Source organism: Somniosus microcephalus, chromosome 14 (genome assembly GCF_052327205.1).
Source record: "Somniosus microcephalus isolate GS21.2 chromosome 14, FLI_Smic_1.0, whole genome shotgun sequence".
Taxonomy (NCBI): Eukaryota; Metazoa; Chordata; class Chondrichthyes; order Squaliformes; family Somniosidae; genus Somniosus; species Somniosus microcephalus.
This window is the reverse complement of record NC_141000.1, coordinates 118,120,388-118,129,053: the sequence shown is the minus strand read 5'-3', so window position 1 is coordinate 118,129,053 and position 8,666 is coordinate 118,120,388. Positions and strand designations below refer to the sequence as shown.

Here is an 8,666-nt window from a genome sequence, read left to right as displayed (position 1 = left end):
TTCACCACTCTCTGGGTGAAGAAATTCCTCCTCATCTCTGTCCTAAATGGCTTACCCCTTATCCTTAGACTGTGACCCCTGGTTCTGGACTCCCCCGCCATCGGGAACATCCTTCCTGCATCTAGTCTGTCTAGTCCTGTTAGAATTTTATAAGTTTGCCAGCCATTTCCTTCAGAAGAGATGTTGGAAATATAAAATGGAGCCTGGTGGGTCATCGAATCTTCAGTTTGGCGTTGCTCTGCATCTCAAATGTACTTGTGAGTTGTGAGAAGTGAAACAGCGATTAAGCCTTTCCTTTGTTTAACATAGGCCTGGAAATTCCTGGGGCCCCACTCTGCCTGCATGTGAGGAACCCCCACACTGGTCCTCATCTAAGGACAGAGACCCGGTCCCAAACCCTGAGGACGGGGCCACCTGCAAGTTCAAAGGTAGGCCGCGAGGGCCCATCAGCATCGCCCCTGCCCCAGCCCGACCTGATTGCCCTTCTGAGGTGGAACTGCTCCTCTGCCTGAAATCACCTCAAGGTCCAAATGGGTTTAACGATCTTATTCTAGTAAAGGTGTGGGGCCATTGGGTGACCTCCAGCCTCAACTGGCGTGAGTTCCGCTGAGGCCTTTCAAGGGCATAAATGAAGGAATTCCCAGGAAAAGTCAGGAATTCTCCATCCCGCCCCCGCAACATGCCCCCTTTATATGGGTGGCGGGGGAGGAGGGGTGGTGACAAGAAGGATATCCACCCATGATCATCTGACTGGAATTTAAAGTCAGTCTAAAGTAAATAAATAGAAAATTAAACTAAATTTATTTCCAGTCAAGGTGTCTGTGATGGGATTGTAGGATAGCGAGTACCTGTAGGATTTAGTAAACATTATTAAGATTCTATAACATAGAAACATAGAAGATAGGAGCAGGAGTAGGCCATTCGGCCCTTCGAGCCTGCTCCGCCATTCAACGAGATCATGGCTGATCATCCAAACCCTAGCACCCGGTCCCTACACCGACAGCCATCCCACACAAGCCCTATCCCCGTAACCCCGTAACCCCACGTATTTAATCCCCCCTAACATTAAGGGCCAATTTTTTTATCATGGCCAATCAACCTAACCATTATTATATAATATAATATGTGAAATTGTATGTTTAAAAACCTAAAAAGCCTGTTTAAAATGGCGAATGGCTGAGACCAAAGCAGGATGGGAGAATTATGCCAACCTGACTAAACTCTGATAGAAATTGATGTAATTCTGAAAAATGGTCTGTTAAGTAAACAAGGAGATAGCGGGAAACAAGAAATTCAGCAACATTGCAAAAGAAGATAGGGGGCTGGAGACAGTCACCACTCCGTCTTCGCAAAAATGCAGAACCGGCTAAACAATGAGCTGATTAAGAAGCAAAAAGACATCTGTGAGAATTTAGTGTGAAGGTTGTTCTCAGATAAGGATAGCTTGCTTACTAACTGCCACGAAGGCAAAAGGGAGGAAGAAGGGGATAAACATACAGATATTGAACACCGAAAGCAGCGCGAAACCAGAGGATGAGAAGCTTCAGTCAACAGAACACAGCAAGAGAATAAAGAGACCACGCCACAGTCACTCGGAAGGAACGCCGGGGTTCGATGAACAGACTGCGACTATCTTCTTGTTAAGTATTACTTCTTTGTACCGGATGTTTAATGCTTAATAAACCTGTTTTACTGATACACAATATACCTGGACCCAGAGTGGTTTGTGTGGTCATGGACAAATTATTCTAAAGAGCTTTTAAAGAGGATTCTGCTGTCAACATCTATCACTCTCGTCAGATATAGCGCACATGGGTTAAATGCAGAAAAAATCTCTCACCACCCTGCCCCAATCCCGGGTCAGACGCACATTAATGCTTCCTCTACATCAGTGGTGCTCCGGGGCCTTTTGCGGCCAACCGTTCCTCATGCCTTTGGGATCCCTTTGCGGCCTACCCGACTCAACTTCCATTTAGTGATGTTCTCTCTCTGTTTCTTGCACTCCAGCAACAGAAGGCAAAGGAATGCTATGAGGAGGCGAGAGTATCCCCATCAGGTTTCCGTTGAAACAAGAACGATTGCTCCTATGATGTTTTTCTCTCTTCTCCTCCTACTTGGCAAGTGACTGCAGTGGAATGATTGAAATCAGGAGCTCGCCATGTAAGGGAATCGCAGACGCAGATCCATTTCCCATCAGCTCAGTGACCACCAAGTCCCACACAACATTGAATCACCTCCATCTGTACTCATCCCAACCATCCGCCAACCGATTCGCAATCAGATATTCATTCAGTTCTTTTTTTCCCCAAATTGGTAGAGCTGCCAGCCCTCCAGGATTGCCCTGGAGTCTCCAGGAATTAAACATTAATTTCGTGGACACTGCCACGAGCGACACCCGGGGGAAAAATCATAAAGGCATTAAAATAAGTGTGTGATTTTTTTTCATTTTCTTTGAACACTTTCAATGATTGGTTGTAAAAATATTGGAGATGGAGAAAACCGGCTGTTTGACTGGACGGGGCTGTTGAAAGTCAGAGGATATGAGATGAAATCTCCAAGAATACGTCCAACCAGAGTTGGCAACCCAAGTTGTTAATGAGTCCAGCGTTAAGTGTGATTCTAACTCAATCTATACCTGACCTGAGCGTGCTGGATAGACTGGTGTAAAGCACCCTGGGTTTGGTTACAAAGTAAAACTCCTCCGTTCCCTAGCCACTGACTCCATCCCTCTCCCTAACATCTGTCTGAGGCTGAACCACACTGTTCGCAACCTGGGTGCCATATTTGACCCTGAAATGAGCTTCCGACCACAGATCCGCGGCATAACTAAGACCGCCTATTTCTACCTCCGTAACATCGCCTGTCTCCGTCCTTGCCTCAGCTCATCCGCTGCTGAAACCCTCATCCATGCCTTTGTTACCTCTAGACTTGACTATTCCAACGCACTCCTGGCTGGCCTCCCACATTCTACCCTACATAAACTCGAAGTCATCCAAAACTCGGCTGCCCGTGTCCTAACTCGCACCAAGTCCCGTTCGCCCATCACCCCTGTGCTCGCTGACCTACATTGGCTCCCGGTAAAGCAGCGCCTCGATTTCAAAATTCTCATCCTTGTTTACAAATCCCTCCATGGCCTCGCCCCTCCCTATCTCTGTAATCTCCTTCAGCCCCACAAACCCCCGCCGAGATATCTGCGCTCCTCTAATTCTGCCCTCTTGAGCATCCCTGATTATAATCGCTCAACCATTGGTGGCCGGGCCTTCTGTTGCCTGGGCCCTAAGCTCTGGAATTCCCTGCCTAAACCTCTCCGCCTCGCTACCTCTTTTTCCTCCTTTAAGATGCTCCTTAAAACCTACCTCTTTGACCAAGCTTTTGATCACCTGCCCTAATTTATCCTTAAGAGTAGCTCATGTCAAATTTTTTGTCTTATAATTCTCCTGTGCAGCGCCTTGGGACGTTTTACTACGTTAAAGGCGCTATATAAATACAAGTTGTTGGTGTTGTTGTTGCACTCTGCACCATCTATGTGTCTTAAACACTAACCATAGAGGACCACTCCACCGCACCACCACCCCCCCCCCACCCCCACCCCCCACTGCTGCACTATTTCCCGTACCACCGAGTCCTGGGGTCTTTGAGTAAGGTTAACCATTTGATGTCGATCAGTCCTCCACGATGACCCTTCTGAGGACGGTATCCTTGGGTTATTGCCCACTCTCTAAAACACAAAGTCCTGGAAATTCCTGAGCTTACAGCGCATAAGGTGACACTGCAATCTGCTGCCCGGGTACATCAATTTTTGCATAAAAAGTCCCAGAAGCAGGGACAGTTCTGGTTTCTGAGCAATAGCGAGTCATTTGCCGTGTCAGATCATTTCCCCCTATTACTAAGTATCGGGCAATTATAGGCCATTGCATTCTATCGTGACACTAAATGTGTTATATAATATGCCAGAGGCCATTGTCATACTGTCTGATATATAAAGCTTCTATCTGGTAACGGATGCCTGAATAGCTGCTACATTAGGCCACGTTATCATATGCTCAGACTATAAATTGCCCCTGTAGTTCTTTCTTTTTTTCCTCACATGGTAGCTGTTAATGTTTCTGCCCTCATCATCCACACATCACCTAGAGCCATCGTTTGTTTCTTAACTTGTCCCATTACTATTTCCTCTTGCCTCGCACCATCATCCCTTTTGTCAGTCAATCTCTCCTGCCTTCCATCCCATCACACACCTTCCCTTTGTTCTTTCCTCCCCTGCTCCCTACCCCTGCTTATAAATTTCTCCTCCCTAACCTTCTCCAGTTCTGACGAAGGGTTCGATTTGAAACGTTGACTCTGTTTCTCCTCTCCTCGACGCTGCCTGACCTGCTGAGTGTTTCCGGCACTTTCTGTTGCTATTTCAGATTTCCAGCCTCCGCAGTATTTTTGCTATGGTGTTATCATGTGCTGGTAGAATAGTTCAGAACTAGGAGGGAATTAGACAGAGGGCAAATGCGAGGCGGTCTGAGATGGGTTTGGAGTGCACAGGCGTAAATGCGCATAGCGTGGTAAATAAGGTTGGGGAGCTACAGGCACAAGTCGCCACACGGGACTATGATATAGTGAGACCTGGCTCAAAGCAGGGGAGGATCGGGAACTTAATATTCGTGGCATCAAGGAATTCAGGAAAGATGGGAAAGGGAACAAAAAGGAGGGGGATGCAGGATTGATCAAAAAAACTATTATAGCACTGGAAAGGGATGATGTAGCTGGGAGGTCAAAGAAATAATCTATTTGGTTAGAATGAAGGAACAATGGAGGAGCTATTACTCTGCTGGGTGTATACTATAGGCCACCAAATAGTGGGAAGGAGATAGAGGAGCAAATTTGAAGATAAATTACAGAAAAATGCAAGAACAAAAGTGTAGTGATAATGGAGGACTTCAATTATCCTAATATAGACTGGCAAAGAGGGGGAGGAATTCTTGAAATGTGTGCAAGAGAACTTTCTTGATCAGTGTGTTTCCAGCCCAACGAGGAAGGAAGCAGTGCTGGATCTAGTTCTGGGGAATGAAGTGGGGCACGTTTCAGTGGGGGAGCATTTAGGGAACAGATCATAATATCATTAGATTAGGTTTAGAATAGTTCCAGAAAAGGACAAGGAACAATCAAATGTAATAATACTTTACTGGAGGCGGGCTAATTGCAGTGAGTTGAAAAGGGATCTGGCCCAGATAGATTGAAATCAAAAATTGGTAGGCAAAAACAATAATTAAACAGCGGGAGGCCTTCAAAAGAGAAGATGGTTCGGATACAGCGTAGACGCATCCATACGAGGGAGAAAGGAAGGTCTTCTGAGGCTAGAGCTCCCTGAATGACGAAAGATATAGAGATTAAAATTAAACAGAAAAAGAAGGTTTATGAAAAATGTAAGCTTTATAATTCAGTAGAGAACCAAGCTGAATACAAAAAGTACAGGGGGGATCGAAAAAGGGGCAAAGAGAGAGTATGAGAATAAATTAGCGCTTAACATAAAAGGGAACCCAAAAGTCATTTATAAACATATAAATAGTAAAAGGGTAGTCAAAGGAAGGGTGGGGCCAATTAGGAACCCAAAATGAGATCTTCTTGTGGGAGCAGAGGGCATGGCTGAGGTACTAAATGAGTACTTTGCATCTGTCTTCACTTTACAGAATGTACAGAGGCTCTGGCCACAACCTTCCAATCCTCCTTTGATGTGGGGTAGGTGCCAGAGGACTGAAGCATTGTAAATCATAGATAACAACAGAAAATGCTGGAAAAACTCAGCAGGTCAGGCAGCATCCGTGGAGAGAAATTTGAGTTGATGTTTCGGGTCGAACCCTTCTTCAAAATCCTTTCAGAGGTTCAAATCGATAAGACTTGGGCTTCTTGATCCCCCTTCTGTGTCACTTGCTAGACTGATTGTGGTTGGTGTGGTTCTTGGACTTGGCCATACTCAACTGACCTCCTCAGCCTTCCTCCTCGCTCAAAGCCGCCACCGGAAGAGAAAGACGCCCGCCGAGGATGATGGGATTTTCCAGCATTTTCTGTTGTTATTTCGGATTTCCAACATCTGCAGTATTTTGCTATCGTACATTGTAAATCATAGAATCACAGCACAGAAGGAGGCAAGGTGGCCCATGGTGCCTGTGCCAGCTCGGTGGTAGAGCTATCCAATTAGTCCCACTCCCCCGCTCTTTCCCCATAGCTTTGTAAAAAAAAATTCCTTCAAGTATTTATCCAATTCCCTTTTGAAAGTTACTATTGAATCTGCTCCCACCACTCTTTCAGGACAGTGCGTTCCAGATCACAACAACTCGCTACGCAAAAGAATGTTTCCTTATGTCGCTCCTGATTCTTTTGCCAATCGCCTTAAATCTGTGTCCTCTGGTTACCGACCCTCCTGCTGCTGGAAACATTTTCTCCTTATTTACTCTATTGAAACAATTCTTGATTTTGAACACCTCTATCAAATTTACTCTTAACCTTCTCTAAGGAGAACAATCCCAGCTTCTCCAGTCTCTCCACATAACTGAAGTCCCTTATCCTTGGTACCATTCTAGTAAATTTCTTCTACATCCTCTCTAAGGCCTTGACATCTTTCCTTTGACAATGCTTTTACTATTTATATGTTTATAAAAGACACTTCCTTTGCTCCTCTTATTTCTGTTTTTCAGTTCATCCCTGTACTTTTTGTATTCAGCTTGGTTCTCTACTGAATTATGAACTCGACATTTATCATAAGCCGCCTTTATCTGTTTCATTTTAATCTCTATGGGGGAGAAATTCAGTATAACCCCGTTTGGGGCGCTAACTTCGAGTAGCGCCCTGGAAAAATTAGCGCCCCCGCGCCGGAAATTGGTCGGTTGCGCCCCAAAGAGAAGCAGGGCGTTACTGGAGGCACCCCGCATCCCTCTTGGGGTGCTGTGAGTGAATATCGTGGCGCTACGTGTCGCAGCGCCACAGCGGCTCTCCGCGGCGGGGGGGTTCCGAAGGCCGGGGACGGGAGCGCAGGCAGGTGGTGGCAGGCGGCCAACAACAAAAATGGCCACCCTGCACCTCGCCTTTAATTTGCGCCTCCCCGGCCGCAGGTACGCCACCCTGACCCTGTCGGACATAGCGTCCGGCGGTAAATCAGGGGGCGCTCCCGAAAATCGCGGCCGGGGCGTGAGCAGGGCGCTGCGCACACCGATGACATCATCGCCAGCAGCGCAGCATTACCGGTTAGCACCACCACTAACCTCCCGCTGAATTTGGCGGGAGGCGTGGGCAATGCCACACCCGGGCGCTAGCTGGTTTGCGCCACACTTAGCGCCCTCTTAAGGTGCAAACGGGTGGCGCAACCAACTGAATTTTTCCCCCTATATCTTTAGTCATTCAGGGAGCTCTAGCTTTGGATGCCCTTCCTTTCACCTTCATGGGAATGTGTCCAGTCTGAACCTGAACTATCTCCTCTTTGAAAGCCTCCCATTGCCCAGTTACTGTCTTACCTGCCAATCTTTGATTCCAATCCACCTGGGCCAGATCCCTTTTCATACTCACTGAAATTAGCCCTCCTCCAGTTGAATATTTTCACATTTGATATTTGCTTGATCATTTCCAGAACTACTCTAAACCTAATGATATTGTGATCGCTGTTTCCCAAATGCTCCCCCGCTGAAACATACTCCATTTGTCCCACTTCAAGCCCAAGAACTAGATCCAGCACTGCTTCCTTCCTCGTTGGGCTGGAAACATAGATCAAGAAAGTTCTCTTGTACACATTTCAGGAATTCTTCCCCCTCTTTGCCCTTTACACTGTTACTATCCCAGTCTATATTAGGATAATTGCAGTCTCAATTATCACTACGCTTTGGTTCTTGAATCTTTCTGCAATTTGCCTACAGATTTGTTCCTCTATCTCCTACCCACTATTTGGTTGCCTATAGTATACACCCCGCAGCATAAAGCTCCTCTATTGTTCCTTAATTCTAACCAAATGGATTCTGTCTTTGAACCCTCAAGTACATCATCTCTTTCTAGTGCTGTAGCAGTATCTATGATCAATACTGCCACCCTCCCTCCTTCTCTATCTTTCCTGAATGCATTGTAGCCAGGAATATTATGTGCCTGTTCCTCCCCTTGTTTGAGGCAGGTCTCTGTTATTGCAACTGTATCATAATCCCATGTGGCTACTGTGCTTGCAGCTCAACAACCTTATTCACCACGCTCCGCGCATTTACGCACGTGCACTCCAGCACCCGTCTTAGTCTGCCTCGCCTTTCCCTCCTGTCTGATCCCTCCTGCTTCTGCACAACTCTTTATTGTAATACTGTTTGTCTCTGTGCACCTTGTATCTCCTCTCTAATGCTTCATCCTGGTATCCCTCCCACTGTCAAATTAGTTTAAACCTTCCCCCACAGCGCTAGTTAACCTCCCCGTGAGGACATTGGTCCCAGCCCTGTTGAGGTGCAACCCGTCCATCTTGTACAGGTCCCTCCTTCCCCCAGAACTGGTCCCAATGCCCCAAGAATCTGGAGCCCTCCCTCCTGCATCATTTCTCCAGCCACGTGTTTAACGTGTCTTATCTTACTGCTCCTATACTCACTAGCATGTGGCACTGGAAAGTAATCCAGAGATTACTACTGACATGAATCTTGTCATTCATGTGGAAATGACTT

At 46.5% G+C, this 8,666-nt stretch overlaps 1 pseudogene; it reads right to left on the bottom strand.

Moving 5' to 3' along the window:
- Window positions 1-5,852: 5,852 nt before the first annotated feature.
- On the bottom strand, window positions 5,853-6,039 carry LOC147107877 (uncharacterized; annotated as a pseudogene).
- Between the last annotated feature and the right edge of the window lie 2,627 nt (window positions 6,040-8,666).